At 37.7% G+C, this 24,947-nt stretch overlaps 1 pseudogene; it reads right to left on the reverse strand.

The window, feature by feature from the left end:
* Positions 1 to 1,439: 1,439 nt before the first annotated feature.
* Positions 1,440 to 14,483, reverse strand: LOC100729406 (olfactory receptor 7C1-like; annotated as a pseudogene).
* Between the last annotated feature and the right edge of the window lie 10,464 nt (positions 14,484 to 24,947).

The following is a 24,947-nucleotide window of genomic DNA, read 5'->3' on the forward strand; positions in this document are numbered from 1 at the left end:
TAGTTTGATGCACATATCTTGTACTGGCATTTGTAAAACCCATGAAAATGTTCAGGAATTTAGGTTTACTATCATTGTCCTCATCATTGTTAGTACTATCATAAGTGCTTTGGATTCCCTAATTTATCTCTCTGTGAGTCATTTGTTTACAAGCAGTGTATTAGTTTTTAACACTGACTTTGAATGCAGTCACATTGCTGAATTTGATTATTAAAATTAGAAGTCTATTGGTGGAATTTTGGGGCCTTCTGTGTAGAATATATGACTATGACACGTTTTCTTTCTTTCTTCTCCTTATTCTTTTTATTTCTTTCTCTTGTTTCACTGCTCTGGATACTGTTTCCAGCACGACATTGGACAAAACTCTTAAGAATCAATCTAACAAAGGAAGTAAAATATCTATACACTGAAAATTACATATCTGAAAAGTGAGATCAAAAATGGTATCACAAAATAGAATGATATTCTTTGCTTATGGATAAGAATGTATGTAGTGGAAAATGACCTTATTCCCGAATCTGCATGTTATGCAGATTAAAGGCACTCCCAACCCAAGTATCATTAGCATACCTCACAGAACTAGAGAAAGCATTCCTAAAATTCATTTTGGAACAAAAGAGATTTAGAACAGGAAAAGGAATTCTGAGCAACAAATACAAGGCAGAAGGCATCATAATCCCTGACTGGTAACTATACTACAAAGCTACTGTGATAAAATCATCGTTGTACTGGCAAAAAAACAGACCTGAGGATCAATGGAACAGATTAGAAGATGCAGACATGACTCCAAACACACTCAGCCAAATTATTTTTGACAAAATGCCAAAATTCACTGGAAGAGATTCAGCCTTTTTAATGTGATGCTGTAAAAACAGGCTTTCCAAATATCAAAGCTTAAAACTAGAACCATATCTATCACTATACACTAAATGAAAGTCAAAGTAGATCAAAGTCTAAATATTAACATAGAAAGACTATGTATGTCATTAAAGAAAATAGGTAGATTTTTTTTTAATTTTATTTAAAGAGAGTAAGGAAAAAGCAGAAAAGGGTACAAGTAATACAGAATTTCAAAAAAAAATCAGTCAGAAATCACTAATTAATAGATTACATATTGTCATCTTAGAAATAGTTGTTCAAGGAAGCTTCCTGTTGCACTGGTCCAGCATGCCAGGTCCTGAGTAGGCCTGCACAGTTCTCCCCACTCCCTGCTGGGCTTGCCAGACCCTGGAGTTCTAGACCTGCTAGCGCCATCTTTTCCAGAGGCTGGGGAGCCTGGGGTGAGTGTCCTCACACCCCCCACCTGAGCTAAGCAAGTTTGGGACCCTCATTTGGCCCCAGACAGGGAATTTTGCAGCTTCCTGTTGCACTGGACCAGATCAGTGGATCAAGTACAGCCCTGCACATGTCTCCCCACTCTCTGCAGGGCTTGGCAAGCTCTATAGTTCTGGGCCTGCCAGCAACATCCATTCCAGAGGCCTGGCATCCTGGGGTGAGTGCCCCCCGCACCTTCTCCCAAGCCCAGCTACTTTGGGGCCCTCACTTGGCCCCTGAGAGGGGACTTCATGGCTTCCAGGCACACTGGACCAGCGTGATGGGTCCAGAGCAGGCCTACAATGGCCTCTCCACTCCTGATCATTCTTGGCAGACTCTGGAGTTCTAAGCAAGTGGGCGCCATAGGTTCCAGAGGCTGAGCAACCTGGAGTGAGTTTCCTGGCATAGCCCAGATAGTTTTGGAACCTCACTCGTCCTAAACAGGTAAAATTTTTGGCTTCCTGTTGCACTGGACTGCATTGGAGTGTCTCCAGTCAGCCTTCCCCACCCACAGTGACCTTCTCTCAGTCTGGGGAACTGGGAAGCCAGAGTCCTAGGAGCTGAGGGCATAGAAGAGGATTTCGAAAAGACACTGAGGAGCACTTGGAACAACACTTGAACCACAGAAATATAGGAAAATGACAAAATGAAAGGCCAAATTACAATCTCAAACCTCCATCCCATCCATAGGAACCGTAGGAGCTGTGTACATAGAAGAAAATATATGCCACACACCTGAAATATTGGACATAACAGCAATTGAAATAAAGAAGAAACTCTGGGAAGCTTTAAAGGAATTCAAATTAGAAATAATATCCCAGGTAAAAGAAGAAATAATAAAAGGAATGAAGGAGATGCTAAATAAGACACAGTTTAAAAATTGGAGGAACTAAACAAAAAGAGAGAATACCTGGATGAACAACATGAGAAAAAAACAGAATACATAAAGCACATGCAAAAAGATATACAGGAAATCAAAAATTCCCTGAAAGCTGTAAAAACTGCCACAACAAAAGTGAAGATAGAATTTCAGACCTCCATGAGAAGATTGCAGCTAGTGAATAGAAAAGAAAAGAACTTTTAAAAATAACAAGGAATCAGGAAATAAAAATTCAACAACTGCAAAATGACGCAAAGAAAAAAAACATAAGATAGATAGGAATAAATGTAAAAGAAGAGGACAACATAAAGGATGTCAAGAGGAGATTTAGAGAATAATACCTGGAAATTTGCCAAACGTGAGATTGGAATCCAACATCAAGATCAGTGAAGCATATAGAACTCCAAATAGTGTACACCAAATAAAATTACACCCGGACATATAATAATCACCATCCCAGAAAAGCAACATAAGAATAGAAAATTAAAAGCTGTCAGAGAGAAAAGACACATCACTTATAAAGTAAAACCTATCAGAATCACAGAAGACTTCTCTGCACAAACAATAGAGTCAAGAAGAGAATGGAGTAAAGTATTTCAGATCTTAAAGTTAAATGATTTCCAAACTATACATTGAAAAATTGTCCTTCAAAACTGATGGAGAAATAAGATAATTACAGGACAAAAAACAGCTGAATAACTTCATGATAACCAAGACAATCTGTAAAGAATACTGAAAAGTTTAGATACACTTAGGAAAAAACCACTAAGCAAAGCAGAGCATTAAACAGAACAGAAAGATAAAGATGCAACAGCAGAAAGATAACATGTCGACAACAAACCGACTTATAACAGTTATAACCATTAATGTAAATGGTCTCAATGCACCAATTAAAAGAAACAGACTGGCAGAATGGATCAAGAAACAATATCCAACCATATGCTATCTACAAGAAAGCCATCTAACCCAAAAGGATACTCATAGACTGAAAGTCAAAGGATGGAAAACAATACGTCATGCAACAGGAACCAAAAAAAAAGGAGGAGTAGTTATTCTGTTTACAGACAATGTGAACAATAATGATCAAAAGAGATAAAAGTCACTATACACTAGTTAGGGAAAAATTTCAAAAAGAAGAGATAAGCATCTTAAAAACATATGCACCGAATTACAGAGTGCACAGTTATATAAAACAAGTATTGACAGAAATGAAAAATCAAATTTTCAGTAACATAATTGTAACAGGAGACCTTAACACACCATTGACACCAAGGGACAGATGAAACCGACAGGAAATCAGCAAAGAAATAACAGAAATGAATCACACATGTGAACAAATGGACTTGATAGACATATACAGAGTGTTTCATCCAACAACTTCAGAATACACATTCTTTTTAGCAGTACATGGGTCATTCTCTAAAACAGACCACATATATGCTCACAGAATGTATTTAAATAAATGGAAATAGTTGAAATTATCCTTTGCATGTTATCAGATCATAGCACCATAAAATTAGAAATTAAAGATAAAAGATACTGCAAAAATCCCAAAAACGCATGGAAACTGAAGAACACCCTGCTGAGTAATATGTGGGTCAGAGGGGAAATTAAAGAAGAAATTAAACAATACTTACAAAGAAATGAAAACACAAATACAACTTACCAGAATCTGTGGGATGAAATGAAAGCCATCCACAGAGGGAAGTTTAATGCACTGAGTTTCCAAATCAGGAAAACAGAACGAATACAAATAAATAACCTGATGCTACACATTAAAGATCTAGAAAAAGAAGAGCAAGTCAAGCCCAAAGCCAAAAGAAGGGAGGAAATTATAGAAATCAGAGCAGAAATTAATGCAATTCTTTGAAAGAATAAATAAAATTGATAAGCCCCAAGCCAACCTTATTTAAAAAAGGGAAGAAAAAGCTCAAATTCATGCAATAAGAAATGAAAAAGATGAAATCACTACAGACCCAATAGAAATACAGAAGATCATCAACACCTATTTCGAAAACCTCTACTCTCAAAAGTTTGATAACACAGAAGAAATAGACAGATTCTTAGAAGCATATGAAGTACCAAAGCTAGATCAAGAGGATGTAAAACTGTTGAATAACCCAATCTCTGTTAATGAAATTGAAAATGTAATTAAGTCCTTACCCACCAAGAAGAGCCCAGGCCCAGATGGATTCACTGCAGAATTCTACAAGAAATACAAAGAAGACCTAATGCTGACACTCCTCAAACTATTCAATGAAATTGAAAGGGAAGCAATCCTTGCTAAGTCATTCCTGGAAGCAAATATTACTCTAGTACCAAAACCTGAGAAAGACCCAACTAAAAAAGAGAACTATAGACCGATCTCCCTAATGAACACAGAAGCAAAAATCCTCAATAAAATATTGGCAAATAGGATCCAGCAAATCATCAAGAAGATTATACAGCATGACCAAGTGGGATTCATCCCAGGAATGCAAGGATGGTTCAACATATGCAAATCAGTAAATGTAATCCACCATATCAATAAAGCCAAAAATAAGAATCACATGATCATTTCCATAGATGCAGAAAAAGCCTTCGATAAGGTCCAACATTTATTCATGATAAGAACTTTACAGAAAGTTGGAATAGATTGTCTTTACCTCAATATAATAAAGGCCATTTATGAAAAACCAACAGCCAGCATCATACTAAATGGCCAAAAATTGAAAGCCTTTACATTAAAATCGGGGACAAGACAAGGATGTTGTTTATCACCACTCCTATTTAATATAGTACTGGGAGTACTAGCCAGAGCAATTAGGCAAGAAAGAGAAATAAAAGGGGTAAAGATAGGAAAAGAAGAAGTTAAATTATCATTGTTTGCAGATGACATGATACTCTACATAGAAGACCCCCTAAGCTCCATTGAAATACTCTTAGATACAATAAATAAATTCAGTAATGTGGCTGGATACAAAATCAATACTCAGAAATCAATAGCATTCCTAAACACGAACAAGAAAATCACAGAGAGGGAAATAAGAGAAACTACACTCTTCACATTAGCAAGCACAAAAAATGAAATATTTAGGAATTACTCTTATGAAAGAAGTGAAAGACTTATACAGTGAAAATTATAATACACTGAAAAAGGAAATTGAAGATTATCTCAGAAAATGGAAAGACATCCCTTGCTCATGGATAGGAAGAACAAACATTGTGAAGATGGCCATTCTCCCAAAACTGTTATACATATTCAATGCAATCCCAATAGAAATACCATCAACATACCTTATAGATCTAGAGAAATCACTCCTAAATTTCATCTGGAACCAGAAGAGACCTAGAATCGCAAAGGCAATTCTAAGCAGCAAAGACAAAGCAGGAGGCATCACAATCCCTGACTTGAAATTATACTACAAAGCAACAGTAGTAAAATCAACATGGTATTGGAATCAAAACAGAGCCAAAGTTCAATGGAATAGATTAGAAGATACAACCACAACTACAAACACACTCAACCACCTTATCTTTGATAAAGGAGCCAAGCAGGTTCACTGGAAGAACGACAGTCTCTTTAATAAATGGTGCTGGAAAAACTGGCTCTCCATTAACCGAAAACTAAAGCTAGACCCATGTCTATCACCATGTACTAAATTAAAATCTAAATGAGTCAAAGATCTGAATATTAAAACAGAAACACTAAGTCTATTGGAAGACAAATTAGGTAGAAACCTTGGAGACATAGTAGTAGGTAAAGAATTCATGAACAGGACTCAAACCGCACAGGAAATACTTCCCAGAATCAATAACTGGGACCACTTCTTATTAAAAGTTTCTGCATGTCAAAAGAAATCTCCAGCATAGTGAAAAGAAAACCCACAAATTGGGAAAAGATTTTAATGAGCTCTCTCTCAGACAAGGGCCTCTTGTCTAAAACATATAAAGAATTAAAGAAACTCAGACCTCCAAAATTCAAAGATCCAATCCAAAAATGGGCATCTGAGATGAATCCACACTTCTCAGATGAAGAAATGCAAATGGCAAATAAATACATGAAAAAATTCTCATCATCATTGGTCATTAGAGAAATGCAAATTAAAACCACACTGAGATACCATCTCACTCCTGAAAGAATGGCCAGGATCAAGAAAACCAACAACAAATGCTGGAGAGGCTGTGGGGAAAAAGGAACTCTCCTGCACTGCTGGTGGGAGTGTAGACTGGTACAGCCTTTGTGGAGATCTGTTTGGAGATTTCTCAAAAAGTTGGGATTGGAAATCCCATTTATTCCAGCTATTCCACTTCTAGGCATATTCCCAGAAGAACTGAAAGCATCATATCACAGTGATATATGTGCACCTATGTTTATAGCTGCACAATTTGTAATCGCCAGATCTTCGAAACAATCCAAGTGTCCATCAACTGAGGGATGGATAAAAAAGTTGTGGTATTTCTATACAATGGAGTATTATTCAGCTATAAAGAAGGATCACATTGAGATATTTATCAATAAATGAGCACAGCTTGAGACCATACTCATAAGTGAAATAAATCAATCTCGCATGTGTGAATACCGAATAGTTTCCCTAATGTAAGTAATGATTCAAATATATAAAAATATGTGGTAATCATGATTCCCCATTAGGTGACCTTGAAGCCTTATAAAGTTTTCACTCATTAATTAGAAAGGCTTTATTCTGGGCTTCTTGATATGGAAATATTTGAAGCTAGAGTATATGAAGTTTTATCCAAATATTTCAAGGAAAAAGACAGACACTATGGTAACTAATATTAAGTCGGGTTATATGGTGTTGAAGTACTAGATTGCTGAAACAGTCATGCTTTGACCTCTATTGTTATATTGTTATGTCCTGTTTTACCTCAATCTCCCCCTTATTCTTTTAAAAAAATTATTTAGTCATTTCTTATGTTTGTCTTAATTACAGAAAAAAAATTTAAAAATTAGTATATATAAATAGTAACTCTTTTTGATTTCCTATTAACTTGTTTTGAAGTCCTGTAATACTCCCGTGATCTTGTTTTGACTGATTAGATTCTGTTCCATTCTGTATGATAGTATCAAGTTTGAGGATATAGACAACTACTTTGAAGGCAATAAGATTCACTAAGATGCCCATTCTGGTTTGACTATTGTCTTCTTTGGAAGTCCTGTAATGTTTACAATGCCTAAGTTTTATTGGTCTTGTTCTCTACTGTTTTGTCCAACTTTATATCTAATGAGATAGACAATTCTTTTTAAGGAAACAAGGGACAACGTTGATAACCATTGTTGATAACCTTGTACTCTGTTCTACACCATGTGCTATGTCTATCCTTGGTTTTGACTGACAGCTTTGTTTTGCCATATTTGACTGTAGTCTCTCCCCCCCAAAAAAGTAATAAGCACTAAGGAGTAATAAAATCCAAAATGTGTAAATTTTGTTGTAAAAAAGAGAGGGAAAAAAAAAAGAAAAAGAGCTTTAACGGATATAACAGCAAGTGTGTTTAGGGGTGTTAAATAGCTGACTATATCAATGTTTTTGGATCATTGAACACAGCTGTTTGCAGTCTCCCTGTTTGAATGTCCACCTTGTATTCTTTGATACTGTGATTTGAGCAACTATTTTCAAGATGATAATATGTAATCTATTAACAGGTGATTTCTTACTGTTATGTTTTTATTTTTTGTAGTTCTGTATTACGTGTACCCTTACACCGCTTTGTTTTGTTTTGTGTTTTTCTCTTTTTCCTCTTAAATAAAATTTAAAAAAAAGAATTTTGGGGATCTGAGTTTTAAAATTCTTTTATGTTTTAGATAGAAGTCCTTTGTCTAAGGGAAAGGTCACTAAGATATTTTCCCAGCATGTGGATAATCTTAAACTATGGTGGAGATTTCTGTTGACATGCAGAAACATTTTAATAAGAAGTGATCCCTGTATAATCTCCTTGTCTTTAAAAGGTTTTTGCTTATACTATCGTACATAATAAAATCCAATAAGATACAACCTGTTTAGACCATTGGAGACAGAAGAACAAAAGCTAGATGAGACTTCAAAACAAGATGATACTAAATCAGTATTACCTATTAAGATGTCATTTTCTCTAATGTTCATTTTCTGTTAGTCGATTCTAAATACTCTGTAATGCTGTCATTCTCTTAAATGGTTTTACATTGTTTTGATATATTTAATGCTACAGTATATGAAGTTGTACTCAAGGACTAAAAAAAAAAAAGAAAGAGTCAATATGGTAACTACTTTTAGGTCGGAATTATCTGGTGGTGAAATACTATTCTGCTTAAATGGTTATGTTTTGATCTGCACTGTTTTGTTGTTATGCCCTCTTTTTTCTCAATCTCCACTCCATTATTTACTTTTTTTATTTTTATCCATTTAATTAAAGGGAAAAAATAGCAGGATATAATATAGTAACCCACTTTGACTTTCTATTATCTCGATTTGAAGCCCTGTATTACTCTCACCATCTTGTTTTTGACTGATGTTCCCCTTTTCTGTTTTGATGGATGGTATCAGGTTCAAAGGTTTAGGCATCAGCTGAGAAGATAATGAGATTCATTACACCCATTCTCGTTGACTTTTATCTACTTTTGAAGACTTACAATGTCTCCAATGTTTTGGTTTTGTCGGTTTTGTTGTTTACTATTTTGTTCAATTGTATTATAACCAATGATATAGGCAATTCTATTAGAGATAGCGGGAGGCATTATGGTAACCATTGATGATCACCTTGTATTATATTTGTATATTATCTATTATGTCCACCCTTTTGACTTGACCGATTCTGTTCTGTTATGTCTCATTTGGTTTTACTCTCTTTCAAAAAAGCAATAAGAACCGTGGGAGCAATGAAACCCAAAATGTGTAATAGTCATTATACAAAAGAGAGGATAAGAAAGTGCTCTAAACTATATAACTGCATGTATATTTAAGTGTATAAGATAGAAAACGATATCACGGAGTTTTATTGGATCATTGAACAGAACTGTTTGCAGTATCATTGTTGGAATGTCCACTCTACAAGCTTTAATTTTGTGAATTGAACAATTATTTTTAAGATGGCAATATGTAATCCATTAACTAGTGATTTCCTACTGTTCATTTTTTTCTTCTGTAAATCTGTATAACTTGTACCCTTTCACTTTTTTTTCTTTTCTCCTTAAATAAAAAAAAAAAAGAAGTGATCCCAGTTATTGATATTGGGAAGTATTTCCTGGGTAGTTTGATTCCTGTTCATGAATTCTCTACCTACCCCTATGTCTTCAAGATTTTTACCTAATTTGTCTTCCAGAAGATTTAGTGTTTCTGTTTTAATTTTCAGATCTTTGATCTATTTAGATTTTAGTTTAGTACATGGTGATAGGCATGGGTCTAGTTTTAGTTTGTGGCATATTGAGAGCCAGTTATTTCTGCACCATTTATTAAAGAGACTGTCATTCTTCCAGTGACCATGTTTGGCCCCTTTGTCAAATATATGGTGGTTGATTGTGTTTGTAGTTGTGGCTGTAACTTCTAATCTATTCTGTTGATCTTCACCTCTGTTTTGATTCCAGTACCATGCTGATTTCATTACAGTAGCTTTGTAGTATAACTTCAAGTCAGGGATTGTGATGCCAGCTGCCTTGCCTTTGACTATGCAGCTACTTTGAAGATACCAAGAGGCACTATGGTAGCCACCGTTCATTTCCTATTATCTTGTTCTGAAGTTCTTTATCACATTGTTTTGTTCTGATTGCTTCTATTCTATTTTGCTTGGTTTTATTCTATTCACAATAAAATAATTTTTATAAAAGTTAAGGTTAATATTTGTCTCATCCAACTAAAATATTATGCAATGTAGCAGACCCATGTACACTGGTCCGATGTCCCTACACATTTTCTAGGTTTCCACTTCTGGGGAACCAGCCCACTATGGTCTTTCTTTACCCGTGTAGCACTTGTAGGGCCCTACACCTGCTAGTTTGTCACCATGACCCAGGAGCAAACAGGTTAAAAAGACAAACTAAACACAATTAGTTTAACATGCAGGCAGCCAGGGGGCTCTTGCCTCTTTGGATTTAATGTTCTTTTATTCATTCAAGTACAGGTATAAGAAATAAAAGTAACACAAGATTCATTTGTCTTCTATTAACTATTAGTGTATACCCAGGTAAACAACCTGATCTCAGCTGTATTAACTTTTCCTTTGTGCTTACAGAAGATGACAATTACGTTTCGATTCTTATCTGGCCCTCACAAGGTGAAATAAAATTACAATTTTTCTATATCTAAAACATCACATTTTATTTTACTCATTAAACAGGTATATTGGATATATATGGATAGGAATGTCTAAGTCTCCGTAATTTCTAATAGTCTAGAATTGGGCCTGGCTTGGCATGGAGAAGACATCACAAATAAAAATCTTTGCCAGTGCCAGATCCTCACATGCACACAGGTCTACCCTGATCCTCCTACTGCCAGCAACTTGACCTTACCCAAGTGGATACAGCCAAGCCAAAGGGATCCTGAAGAACTCAAGATGGGATGCTTGAACATCTCCCAAGAGGCCAAGTGCCTGATAAATGATTCACCCAACGGGCCAGCTGCAGTCAATAAGCCAGCTTAGAAGAGACAGCATCTGTACCAGGGCAGAGAGCTGGTTTGATGTGCAAATAGACTCGCTGGTACTCTGGTTCAAAGGTAGAGCCTGGAGAACTACCATCCCACGTGCTTAGTGTTATGGACCTGATACCTAGTCAGATCCAGAGAACCTGAGCTGAGACCAGAGCCAATGGTTAGAGTCACCTAAAGAGAAGCTGGAGACATTCAGAAAATTTGCTTAGTCTAATGATTCTCGATCTGGTAAATAAAAAAATTTTGTCTTAGTACTGACAGCATTCATTGTAGATTTTTTTTCCTTTTGTCCTGTAAGGAAAGAGAACAGTACTCATGTTGCTTTTGGGAATACTGTAGCTTGATGCCAATGAATTTAGGTCTTTTAAAATTAAAAATCAAGCCAGGCATGGTGGCACACACCTGTAATCCCATTACTTGCGAGGCTGAGGCAGGGAGATTGCTGTGAGTTTGAGGCAAGCCTGAGCTAAAAGTGAGTTTGAGGTCAGCCTGAACTTGATAGCAAGACCCTGTCTCAAAAAAGACAAAATAAAATAAAATTTTTGTCAAAACCAAGGTATTGAGAAATGCCAAGAAATATGAAACGAAGATTCATCCCTTATGGGGAACCACTGAGACTGCTTTGAAGCTCAGAGGTATCTAAGGAAACCTGATGATGTGACCTTCCTTGTCGAGTGCAGGCACAGAGTTATGTAACCATGACTTTGCACAGGTAACCAGGCATGTGCTGGTTATAGCACTATGTGTGAATGTAAACATGAGACAACAACCTGTATTATACAGCGAAGATGCAAGTGCCTCTAGCTTTTCTGCTCTGCTCTGCTCCATGCTGCCTGCTGTGGTTGCTGATGTCTTTCCGATGGGTGTTCTTTAACCTTGGGATCTCACCTGCAAAAATCTTCCTTGGGCCTCTGGATCAGGCTGACTGTTTTGTAATCTGAAAAATTCTTAAGAAAAAGTTGATGTTTTCCTGCAAATTTTTCTCCTCAGATTTTTTCCAGTGAAACTTAAAATAGTGGAAGAACAAAACCAAAGTTATCCTTATCCATTTTCCTCATTTGGCCTCTTGGATAAAGTTAGAAAGTTTATATAAGTAGTACCCATACTTTGGTTTATACATGTTCCCTTCTTATATGGTGCTCTTGGGGCCCTTTTTAGAAATTAATCCCATTCATGAGGGCACCATTCTCATAATATAATTACTTCTCAACTGTCTTACTTCCTAATGCCATCATATTGGTGATAAGCATTAGGGATATGAATTTGATGATACACAGACAGATCATAGCAGCTCATTGAAATTAATATCTAGTAGAAACAAGATAGTAAATGCCTCTCAAATGTAATTTTTCATTTCTAAATCCTTGGGTAATGATTAGGTAGGTGATGATCACACGTTTTCTACATAGGTTCCAGTTTATGTTTAACATTATACTGTTATACCATTGTCCATACCAATTCTCTAGATTCTTGCATAACACTAATTAAAGTACTAATATTTCAGGCCAGCTATATAATATCCCCTGTTATGGCTTATCCCTAGATGTCCCCCCAAAGCAAATGTGGTCTTAGGTGAAACTTTCAGAGGTGGCTGGACATAGAGTATGTGACATTGGGATCAATTCATGGTACAATGCTAAGATCAAGGGTCCTAGAATTATGGGTGTGAGTACTACCTGCCCTAAGTAGCCTGGATAGAATGTAAGAGATTGAAAGAGATTTGGTTGTCCTTTGTTGCTCTGCTGATTTCTGCCCAACATGAACCATTTCTTCTCTGCTATGTCTATCCCCCATGTCACCCTGCCTTAGAACCAGCCAATTATGGACTGAAACCTCTATATACTGTGAACTAAATAAAATTTCCTGGGCATTTTGTCTCAGAAATGAACGAAAAATAACTAATAGATCCCTGTACACTTATTTAAATTTTATGAATCTTTTTATACCACAATATCTAAGGCATTTAGAAATTCTGGCATGCTATGGATGTCCAACAAATATTTTCTGATGAATGAGTTTGATAAGAGCTTGTAACTTATGGCTGAAAATTATCTATTTCACAAAGGAACCAAAAGACTGAAGAAGGGAAGAAAATGAAAAGAAGTATTGAGGTGAGTTATGTACAAGTACTAATTCACTAGAGGAAAGTAATCATTATGTATTACAAACATGTACCAATAAAAATTAAAATTTTAACTATTTCATTGATTTTATTCAATGTATTTAAATTGGTATCTGAATTGTTGAACTGTCCCACAGGATTACAAACACCAAGCAGAGGTATAATAATGCAAAATGTACAAGGAGGGAAAGAAGGAGGTAGAATATGGTAACTTGGATTAAAGAGAGAGAAACAGTGAAACAAATCAAAGTTCTATATGATTTAGAGATAGAACTTTTTTTTTTAATTTGGGAGGTTGGTTTATTTATGGTAGTTAGTTTCTTGGTATGTTGTCCAGACTCTTACACTTTTAATTCTTCCTCAGCCCCCTGAGATGGGATGTTAGATGAGTGTTATTACATCTAAGTACAAAGTGCTGCTATTACTGAAAGCAGCTCAAAACCAGGGACAGTGCTCCCATCATGGAATGTGGAACACGCTCCTAAGAAGCCTGTTTAAAAATCTGTGCATATGAATTATGTAAGATTTCATTTTGGCATATTTGTACATTTACACAATATGCTTTGACCACTTCTACCCCCAAGTACCCACCTGGATCTTATCTCACCCCTCCTTGTGATCACATTTTTGTATAATAGTCTCCTGTTGAGAATTCTTTGCAGAGCTCTCTTAATGTCTCTGTTCCTCAGGCTGTAGATGAAAGGGTTCAGCATGGGAGTGACCACTGTATACATCACTGAGGCCATCATGCCTTTCCAAGATGATGTTGCACCTGAACTGAGGTATACACCAAGACCTGTCCCATAGAATAAGCAAACAACAGATAGATGAGACCCACAGGTAGAAAAGGCTTTATATTTTCCATCTCTCAATGGAGTTCTCAGGATGGATGAGACAATTCAAGTATAAGAGAAAAGAATTCCTGAAAAGGGAATGAAACCAAGAAGGCCAGTCACCATGTAGAGCAGGACATAATTGACCAATGTGTTTGAGCAGGCGAGGGTGAGGGCCAGAGCAAGTTCACAGTAGAAGTGTTTAATTACCCAGTTGGTGCAGAAGGAAAAAAGCAACATCAACAGACTCTGGATCAGGGAGTAGATCAAGCTGATGAACCAACACACAAGAACCAGCAGGTCACACACATGGGGATTCATGATCGCTGAGTAGTGTAGAGGGTGACAGCCAGAAATCGGTCATAGGCCATTACAGTGAGGAGAAATGAGTCCATGATTCCAAAGAGCATAAAAAAATACATCTGTGTGATGCAGTTTGCGTAAGTGATGGATTTGCTCTATGTCTGGATGTTCACCAGCAACTTTGGAATAGTCGTAGAGAAGAAACAGATGCCCGCTAAGGACAGGAAGAAGTATATGAGGCTGTGGAGCTGGGGGTCAGAGCTGATGGCCAGGATGAGGAGCAGGTTCCCCAGCACAGTGCCCAGGTACATGGATAGGAACAGTCCAAATAGCATCAGCTGATGCTCTGAGTCTCGAGAAAATACCAGAAATAGGAATTCTAATACATGTGTTTGATTTCCTGGTTCCATGTTGTCAACATCCACTGACAAGGAAAAGAAAATGTGAATTTACACCATAAAGTTTATGAATTAACTGTGACTGCTTTTTTAAAGTGTTGTTTAGGGCATATAAACCACAGTATTATAAAACTGAGGAATCAGACAGTCTATCGTTTACTACACAAAGCATTCCATAATGTTGAGCAACACCTTTCTACCAGCCTCTTGGAGACTCACTCATCCCCTTCATCTCTGCTTTGAAATCACCAACTCTGAAAACTTAAGAGAGACTTTAGATCTTAGGGATAAAATGGTCCATACTTGCTCTAGCACAGACGAGGCCCACTGAGTCATTTTTTTGGGGTGGAGAAGAACTGAGACTAAGAACATATTAAAATGAGCAAGGCTGAGCTACAAAGCTGAGGCAGGATGATTGCAAGTTTGAGGCCAGCTTGGGCCACTTAGCAATGTGTTGAGACCCTGTCTAAGAACAAAAAAGATTGAGGAGTGGGATGTAGGTCAACAAGGGCCCTGAATGAAATTCCCAGGATCACAAAAAGTAGTACAAAAGGGCCAGACACACTTTTACTTAAGCAAAAAGTCACAGAAGTAAACATTGAAGAATGGGATGGTTTTGCAGAAGATGGCAGGGACCATGACCATGAGAACTGTGAAGATGATAATACACAGAAGGTACATAAGGCTGTGGAGAGATTAAAATCAAAAGGGCCACATCCCTATGCCTGGTAAGAAAGATAGTTTTATGGGAAATAAACTAAGAGCAAGAGAACAGTGAAGGGGAATCTTTGTATCATTAGAATTTAATGGACTAGCCCATGTTTTCACAGAAAAGAAATGGAGACAAGGAGAGGATATCTTTTGATGGTAAATCTTGCTTGCAATTCCTGCTTAAGCCTGAGCCCTAAGACTCAAGTAGAATTAAGAGAAATATGAGAACAGGGAAGAACTATAAGCTCCAATGCTTCTCCAGTGTTTCAAACACAAAAAAGATGTCAAGAGGACACTGGATGTTAGCTTGCCTGTGGCTTTCAGTTTTCCTCTTTGCCCTGCCTAAACTCAGTGTTTATGCACTGCAGCCCTTTGTGCTCTCTCACCAAACCCCTCATAATCCATTTTTCTGAAGCGAGAAATAGAAGGAAAGTGGATAAGGACATTTATTCCTCTGCTTCTAGTTACAGAAGCCTCGGCACTTAGAAATAATCCAAAGCACATGCGAATGCTGGAAAATGCCCCATCCCTTCTGAGTGCTATTCCAAGCATCTCCTCATGCCTGATTTTTCAGGCACCTGTACAAAACTCCTGGTGTGATTTCTGTCTTCAAAACTCCTGCAACTGGAATCTGTTCTTAGCAGCATGTTACATGCAGTGACAAACAGCTGCAATGTCTACACACTCAGGCTTTGGTACAAGTACACTCTTCTCTTGAGGGTGTCTTATAAGAACCATGGACAAAGCTGGGCATGATGGGCCATGTCAGTAATCCCAAAATTCTGAAATGCTAATGATCACTAATTCAAGCCCAGCTTAGTCAATGTAGTGACTTAGTGAGACCTTGTCTCAAAATTTAAAAGTTCTGGGGGTATACCTCACTAAAACGGTGCTAGCTTTCATTCTTAGTATCACAGGAAAAATTACCAAAGACATGGAACAAATTAGGAAGAAGGACAGGTCTGTCAGGAGAAGATGTTCCCAAACAAGTATGAGTAACCAAAATTCAGAAATGCTCACTCTACAGTGAGGTAGAATGGAGTTTTGGGAGCTCTGGAGTCAGATAATAAGGAAAAAGAACCACAGAAGAGCAACACTTCAGTATGAGGTACCTACAGCTCTACTGGTACTTTGGAGGATCCATTCATGCAACTCAGACTGGGAGTTTCAGTAGACTACATGCTCCAGGGTAATGCTGGGGTGTCAGCGTGCCCTGAGAAGCCAAAAAAACAGCTCTTTCAATAATCTTCTCAGTTGTCCATGCAGATAATATATTACCAAAGTAAAGGCTCACTGTACAAAGTCAAATTTATGCAACTAGTTTAATCGTTCTACTTTCCAACCAATTATCTTCAAGGGATCCTGCTCCATGAAGACCTCAATGCTTCCTTCTGCCTTATACTTAGCAATAGTTAATAGTCTCCTCTTAATTCACCTCATTTTTATATTTCTTTCAATACCAGGCTTTGCAGGCTTGGTGACATAGATCCTCCACAGGGCCAAATCATTTGACTCTTGTTCTATTGTCCACGGCAGGTGATGCAGATGGAAGGCCTATTCTTCAAAACAGAGAGAGACAGGCATGTATTGGGCCTGGGTAATTGCTTCTGGAGGTGTTAGCCTCTTGAGCCTGACACATAAGGGCCTTGGTGACCATAAATTAAAAAGTTATGGGTTGATCCCTGGGGCTGTATCCCCACTGAAGCTTATTAGACAAATCTGTCAATTGTGTGTTCACTATATGATCAGTTTGGCTCCTCAGACACAGGGACAGCACATGAAGAAGTGTCTGAATTTCCAATTCTTTATTCTTCAGAGATCACCCATAATTATTCTCCCCTATGATCCTCTCCTGTGAGGAGAGTCACTCTAGTCTTCCTGTATCAGCCCTTGGTGACACCATTTGGTGGTTTACTAATTAGGTGGGTAACAGAATAGCCAAAGGTCTCAGAATTCACAGAGTGGGGATTCTCAGAAGTTGGCCTACAATTGGGTAATGCTGACATCTGGTTTAAACAGGTTGCTGAGAGCCACTTCCAAGTCTCTTTATCAGTGAGTCTAATTTTAAGTCTGATAACTTGCATTTTAGCCAGCTTTCACATTTTACATTGCCAGGACAATCCTTAGACAAATAACTATCCAGGAGTTAGGTTTCTCAAAAGTACTAACTGAGTATTTGGGTACACAGCTTAACAGACAACTCAAGACCTACTTTGTTAATGTCTTCAAGGGCAGAACTAAGAATTTGCTTTTCAAAATATAACCATTTGACTTTCTGTAAGAGGGCATCTCACTATGTTGCCCAGGCTGGACTTGCACTCCTAGCCATAAGCTTTCCTTCCTCAGCCTCCCAAATAGCTAGGACTATAGCTGCCCATTGCCATGACTGGCTTCATTTTATTCATTTTCAAATATACAATTTGATGGCACCCTCTATAGTCACAATGTTGAACACGATCACCATGATCCGTTTTTCATTTTTTATCACACCAAACAGAAGTACTATCACCATTAAATGCTACCTCGCTATTCACCTCTGCCTCCAGCCCCTGGTCATCTTTCTGGCATTTTCTGTGTCTATGAAATTCCTAGTCTAGTTTCCTCTACTGTTAAAAGTAATATGTGTGACTATTGCCTTAAGAAAGGGATAATCAGAAAAAGAAAAAAAAATAAACTAAATCTATACTTACCATCTAGATATAATACTTTTAGTTTTTATGTACAATATTCTCTACACTCAGTTTTATAAGTGATTCTACCATCCAATTACTTCTACCTATTATGAAATAATTTCAACTCGAGGATTACATTTTTGCTAAAGACTGTGTATTCCAAAGTATCTTGCAAATCAGCCTTGTCATTTTCAGACATCTAATCTCATGATTCTCAAAAAATTAGCTTTGGGGCTTGGGATGTGGTTCAATGGTAGAGCTCTTGTCTTGCACACACAAAGCCCTAGGTTTGATTTCCAGCACCAAAAAAATGAGCTTTTGCCATTTATTCCCATGCATATGCAGCATTCTTTTTTCCACTCTTTATATTTTCTTAATATTTTTGTAGGACATAATGATTACAGTCCTTGTGAAGAGTTGGTAGTTGGAGCAGGGTAAACCTGTGGGCAGGTGAGGATCTTGCACTGACAAATATTTTTATTTGTGATGTCTCCTCCATGTGAACCAAAGCCCAATTCAAGACTATTAGAAATGATGGAGACTTCGACATTCCTATCCATCTTTTTACTGGTTGCTGAGACAAAATACCTGATGCCCAAAGTTGGGAAAAGAAAGGATTATTTCTTACAGTTTTTAGAGGCTTCATTCCATACTCAGTTGGCTCCAAGGCAGGGTGGTATGATGGGGCCACAGTTTATGGTGGCTGCACACAGTAAGGCGGAAACAGCAAGAGAGAAAGACATGCCTTCTTCCTGCCATTACATTGCATGCTGGCTCTACCCCTATGTGGGTGGAGCACTGACACCATCAACCCAAGTGCTAGACAGTGAACCCATCACAAATGCACAATGCAAATGCATGAGGCCCGGGAGCCACTGACATAAACCATGACAAGTCCTCTAGAAACCATGTCTGAATCCTCAAAAGGAACAAGAATTGAAATTATTTTTAAAAAAGAATTGTGCATTTACCCAAAATGCCTGGGCCACAGCTGAAAAATAAAGAAGGCTGCATAGTGGATAGAAGGACTACATCATGCAGTGATTTTCATGTAGAGAAAGACCTATAATTTTCCATCAAAAAGAAGGACTGTTCCAATATGAAGCACTAAGAAGAGCAAAAGGCATAAGAACTGCCAATAAATAGGGAACCCAATGGGCAGAGTTGGGATTTCCAGATATTTTGGTTTCATGGGTCTGTCCAATACAAATGCCAGAAGAGATGGCCTAAATATTGAGATCAGACTGTTCTTCTGACGAATTTCCATGGGGCCCTCTTGTGTCCCTGACACTCAGGCTGTAGATGAAGGGGTTGAGCATGGGAATGACAATGGTGTATATCACTGAGGCTACCAAACCCTTAGAAGAATGTGAGATGGCTGAATTGAAGTGCACCCCAAGGCGTACCCCATAAAATAATCAAACAACTGACAGGTGAGAGTCATAGGCTTTACGTTTCCTGCCTATGGATGAGATCTTCAACATGGGAGGAAAAAAAATCAGATGTACTAGCAAAGAATGTCTGCAACTAGAAAGCCACCAAAGATGGCTCCAAAATATACATTAATGAGTTTTAGTGGATATTTCAAAATATGCTAGTATAATAACCAAGGTTGGTCACAGAAGAAATGAGGGATTTCTACATGTATGAAGAAGTCAGCTGCAACACCTGATTAAAAGGCTGATTAAAAAAATACCAAAACCATCAAGCTACAAAAGAATGAATTCATTAGGATTGATTAACTCAGGTGGTGGATGTCTACAAACATGCCACAGACCTTCATATGAGAAGCACATTCACAAAGAATAAGAGGAGACATCTGTGTCAGGCAATGCACACAAGAGATGACACTGTTGTGAGTTTGTATATCCATGATCATGTGTGGGATGATAAAAGAGGTTAAGCAGAAATCAGCCAAGGGTGGACTGGATAAGAAGAAGTATATGGAGGTGAGGAGGTGGGAGTCAGAGCTGACAGCCAGGATGTTGAGCAGGTTCCCAAGCACTGTGACCAGGTACATAGACAGGAAGAGCCCAAAGAGGGTGGGCTGCAGCACTGGATCCTCTAAAAATCCCATCAGGAGGAATTCTGAAACATGTCAGATTTTGTCTGTATCTATGTAACTTAGGCACTTAAAAAAAAGAGTTAAAATAAAGGAAAAGTGGAAACTGGTATTCAGAACTGTGTCTAAATTTGGGATTTGAGGTAGAAAGATTTCTTATTTGAGGGTAAATCTCTCATTTCAGAAATTCTCAGTTCTAGCAAACCCATTCCCTTAGAATTCTTTCCCTTTTGTTTCTATATTACTTACCAATATCCACCTATGGCCCCCGTGCACACACTATTAAATATATTGCAGGTACAAGCAGATTTATACTTCATAAATTCATGAACTGAGTAAAACTCCAGTCCTTTCATTTTAAGAAAATATGTGGGATAGTGGATCTAAACATTTGTATTACATTCAGTGCTCCACATAAGATAGTTAACATCTTGGTGGAAATAAGAATTCACACGTGGCTATACACTGGAAAGGCCCACTTTTGACACTGAGAAAGGAAAATTTGGGTATCCAGAATCAAATAAAAGAGAAACATAAAATGCAGTCTTATATGTGTGGTTACTTCAGACTTTCAGAACAGCTACTATTCAACTCAAAATCAAGACAAGACCTTTCAGAAGTTATCCAGGTCAGAAAGATCTCAGCCTTGCGGGTTTGAAGAGCTCTCTCATCTGTCCAGCATCTTGACTTCATTAACATATCATCACCCTGGAAAACGTTTTGCATTCTAAGAAGCTGATCCTTTCATGAGATGCAGCCATTAACCACAAAAAGAGACAAGTTACAACACTTTAGAGGTGACTAACATTTGAAATGCTGGTCTGTTTAAAGAAGGTGATATTTGCTGCTAAGTCCTTGATCATAAAATCATGGAATATTGTGATATGGGGTCATAACCTGCCAGGAAATGAGATATTTGGCCACTATCAGAGAAAATCTCTTTCAAAAGACAAAACTGCCTATATTAATCAGCTTATCATTGCTGCGAACAAAATATCACCAGCTTATTTTGTTTTGTTTTCTCAGAACTTTTGTTTTCTCAGAACTTTCTCATTGTTTTCTCAGAACAATGATCTATAGTTTTGAATCTTTGGCAAGGCAGAAGAGCACAGCATAGGGAAGCTGCTCACTTTGTGGCAGTCAAAAAACACAATGAAAGGGAAAAGCCCGAGAAGAGCTAGCCTTCAGAGGCACACTCTCAGGATCTAACTTCCTCTGAGTTAGCACATTGCCTGATGGCCCACCCTCATGATCCAATGCCCTCTCTATGTGCCATATCTAAATATTGCTGCTTAAGAGGTCAAGCCTCAGTACACAAATTTTTAGGGAAATTCAAAGACCCAATCCAAAAATGGGACTCTGACATGAATTCACAATTCCCATTTGGAGAAATACAAATGCAAATTAATACTTAAAACAACATTCAACATCACTGGTCATTAGAGAAATGCAAATCCAACCTACATTGAACAATCATCTCACTCTGGAAAAAATATTAGCATAAAACTAACCAATAATATGCTGATAGGGATGTAGAGAAAAAGGAAATCTCCATTGTTTGTGGGAGTGTAGACTGGTGCAACCATTGCGGAAATCAGTGTGAAGTTTCCTCAAAAATCTAGAGTTATAGGCCATGGATTTACTCAGTGACTTAAGTGCCTGCCTGGAAAGCATGAGGTCATGAGTTCGATCCCCAGGACCAAAAAAAAAAAAAAAAAAAACAAAAACCTTTAGGTTAGAGGTTCCATTCCACCTAGCTATTCCCCTTTTCTGGATATTTTCCCAGAAGAACTGAAAACACCATACTACACTGATATATATATATATATATATATATAATATTCATAGGATATATTCATACATATATATATATATATATATATCTCCATATTCATAGTTGCACAATTGTAATAGCTCAATCTTGGAAGCAAAACAAATGCACATCAACTGAGCAATCAATAACAAAGATGTGCTATTTTTATATAATGGAATACTACTCAGTAATAAACAATGATAAATTTAAGGCTTTTATCGGTAAATGGAATCAACTAGAAACCATACTCATAAGTGACATAAATCAGACTTGACTGTGTAAACACCTTATTATCTCACTAGTGTAAGAAACTGAAAGAGAAAATAAGATCCAAAAGTTATAATAGATACAGTAAAAGGGAAACAAACTGCTCAAAGGGAAATTATTATTTGATCAATTTTGCATGCTTGTACCCTGAACAACTATTTTGAAGATAACAATATGCAACATAACAGCTATTGTTAAATTCCTATCACCATGAGGAGACAAGAAAATGGTGGCTTGCTAGGTAGCTGGGTAGAGAGCCTCTCTGGGAAAAAACAGCTCAGATGCTGGAATTTGACAACATGGAGAGGGCCAGATGAGTGGAGAGGGATTCCCAAAACCACAGGAGGAAACTGAAGAAAAAGAAAAATAGGAAGAGGAAGGAAAAACATGGGTGGAGTGCTGGAGCTGGACATGCTCACTGGAACCAGTCCTGTGCTGTGCTGGGTGCACTGTGGAGTAGCATGATTCAAGGTCATGCTGAATTCATGGCTGCCAATAACAAGAGTTGGTGAGTTCCAGGCCCTTGGTGGGAGGACACAGCACAGCATAGAGTACAGCCAAGGTGGAGAGCTGCATTAATTCTCAGTGAGTGCTGGAAATTGGGTCCCATGATGGGTGTGGCTGGCTGGAAGACATGTTAGATTTGGGCAGAGTCTGGCACCATGGTGGCAACAGTCAGATGGTCCAGGCCCAGAAAGGACTGGGGATCAGCTTGAGTTGAGTCATGCCCCTGGTCGGGACCCAATAGCCAGGGACAAAACAGCCCTGACCCTGTCATGTCCACAAAGCACAGGCTAAGTTACTGAAGGCACTTGCCAGTTGACTGGCTCAGAGAAGAGGGACCAGCCCACAGTCACTGTGTGCACCACACAAAACAGTATGCTGGAGAGGGCAGCAAGCCTAAGCTAGCACTTCAGAATAACCATAAGCAATACAGAGAGGGCCTGAGACCTCCACCACACACCTGTCTAAAAGAAACGAGAAACATGACAAGAGAAAGAAACAAGAAAAAACCTCCATCCACGGACCCTGGGAAAATAAGTCCAGGAGAGGAAAATACAGAAGAGAACTAATGCAGCAATAATGCAATATTAGCCACAACACCAGAGGACATTAAGAGATACCTTTGTGATATCATAGATGAACTTAAAAATGAAATTCTAACCCAAGTGAGGAAAGATATAAAAAATTAATAAAACAAATGCTAAGACCTTCTGAAGAAGACACAGATGGAAGAATGGAGAAACACAGAAAAGGAAGAGAAACCTTTGGTAAGGAATAGAAACAAAATCTATAATACATGAAATAGATCCAAAGAGATTACCAGAAAGTTAAAAACTCCATTGAAAGCTGGCTAAATGCATTGACAGAAACTAAAGTTATCTTTTCAATATTTGAAGACAGATTTGCAGTGTATGATCATGAAAGAAAAGATCTATTAAAAATAACAAGGAACCAGGAAGTAACAACTCAGAGGCTAGAAGATGACAAGAGGATCTTTAACTTTAGAATAAGAAAAAATGAGCAAAGAAGCAGGAGTAACCCAAATGAATTACAAAGACTATTCACAGCAATAATTAAGGAAAACTTCCCAAGTATAGGAAAAAGAAATGATATCCAGATAAATGAGGCATAAAGAACTCCAGCCAACTACAACCAAAACAAATCTACACCCAAACTAGAATAATCATGATCCCAGAAATCAACCACAAGAACAGAATATTAAAAGCAGTCAGAGAAAAGAAGCAGATCACCTATACAGGAAAAATCATCAAAATACTGTCAGTCTTCTCAACACAAACTATCAAATCAAGAAGAGCCTGAGGGAAAGTAGTCAAAGCCCTGAAGGAAAATAACCTCTAACCCAGATTGATGTACCCTGAAAAACTGTCTCCAAAATTAATGGAGAAACAAGATTTTTCCAAGACAAAGAGTAACTGTGGGAGTTCATGGCCACCAATCTAACCCTGCAAAAAATACTGAAGGGCATACTAGAAAGAGATAGAAAAAATGCCAGGATTCCAGCAACAGAGGAGAGGCCTCAATGAAGGGGGCAGACAGTGGAATGAAGGAGAAAAGTGGACAAATAGTAGCAGAAAAATAGAATAACAGAGATAAGGCAGAGAAGGTGGGCTATAATCTCTAATATAGATATCCTTGATACACTAAGAAAAAGAAACACAGGCACAGTAGATTAGGAGGCAGATCCATTGAGATGCTCTGAATAGGAATATACTCTACCTGAAAGAAGGTTAATAAACTGAAAGTCAAAGGTGAGAAAATGATGCTCTATATGAAAGGGAACCAGAGAGAAATAGTGACAAGTGGTCCAGCAGCTGCATATAGATTGGAAAGTCATGACACCTTTGTGCAGTACAGAATTAAACAGCTAAAAGAAAGGAAAATCTTGTGACGTTAGTAAGTAAAGGAATACAGCTCAAGATCAAGTTTAGGGGTAAAACAGTTCAGCCCCACTCAGATAGATAACTGGTTGACCCCCTAATCTAAAAACTAAGGGAGCTTGTGGAACCCAAATTATACAAACCATCCTGAGAAAGGGAAAGGTGAGGAATTGCCTGAAAAAGGAAGGCAGAGGACATTGTTAATAGTGTATCAGGATTTTAAAGCCACATTATTCTTATCGCACTGTTTAGTTTGATTTTATTTTGCTTCGGTCTGTCTACTCATACTAGATTTGTGGGCACAGACAACTATCCCAAAACTAGCAGGCTAACCTACCATAACTATCCTTAAGTTTGTATTAACTTAAACTGAAGCCCTGTATTACTAACATTGTCTTACTTTGACTGATCTTATTGAAGCTGGTTTGTTAGACCGCCGTTTTGTCTTGACTGATTTTATTCAAATTTGTAAGCTTAATATTACCAAATCTAAGAGTAGAGGCAACTACTCTGAAGATGACAAGATATAAAAAATATCCACTCTTGTTT

Source organism: Cavia porcellus, unplaced genomic scaffold (genome assembly GCF_034190915.1).
Source record: "Cavia porcellus strain 051 isolate PalLab524CR breed Dunkin Hartley unplaced genomic scaffold, mCavPor4.1 scaffold_17, whole genome shotgun sequence".
NCBI lineage: Eukaryota > Metazoa > Chordata > Mammalia > Rodentia > Caviidae > Cavia > Cavia porcellus.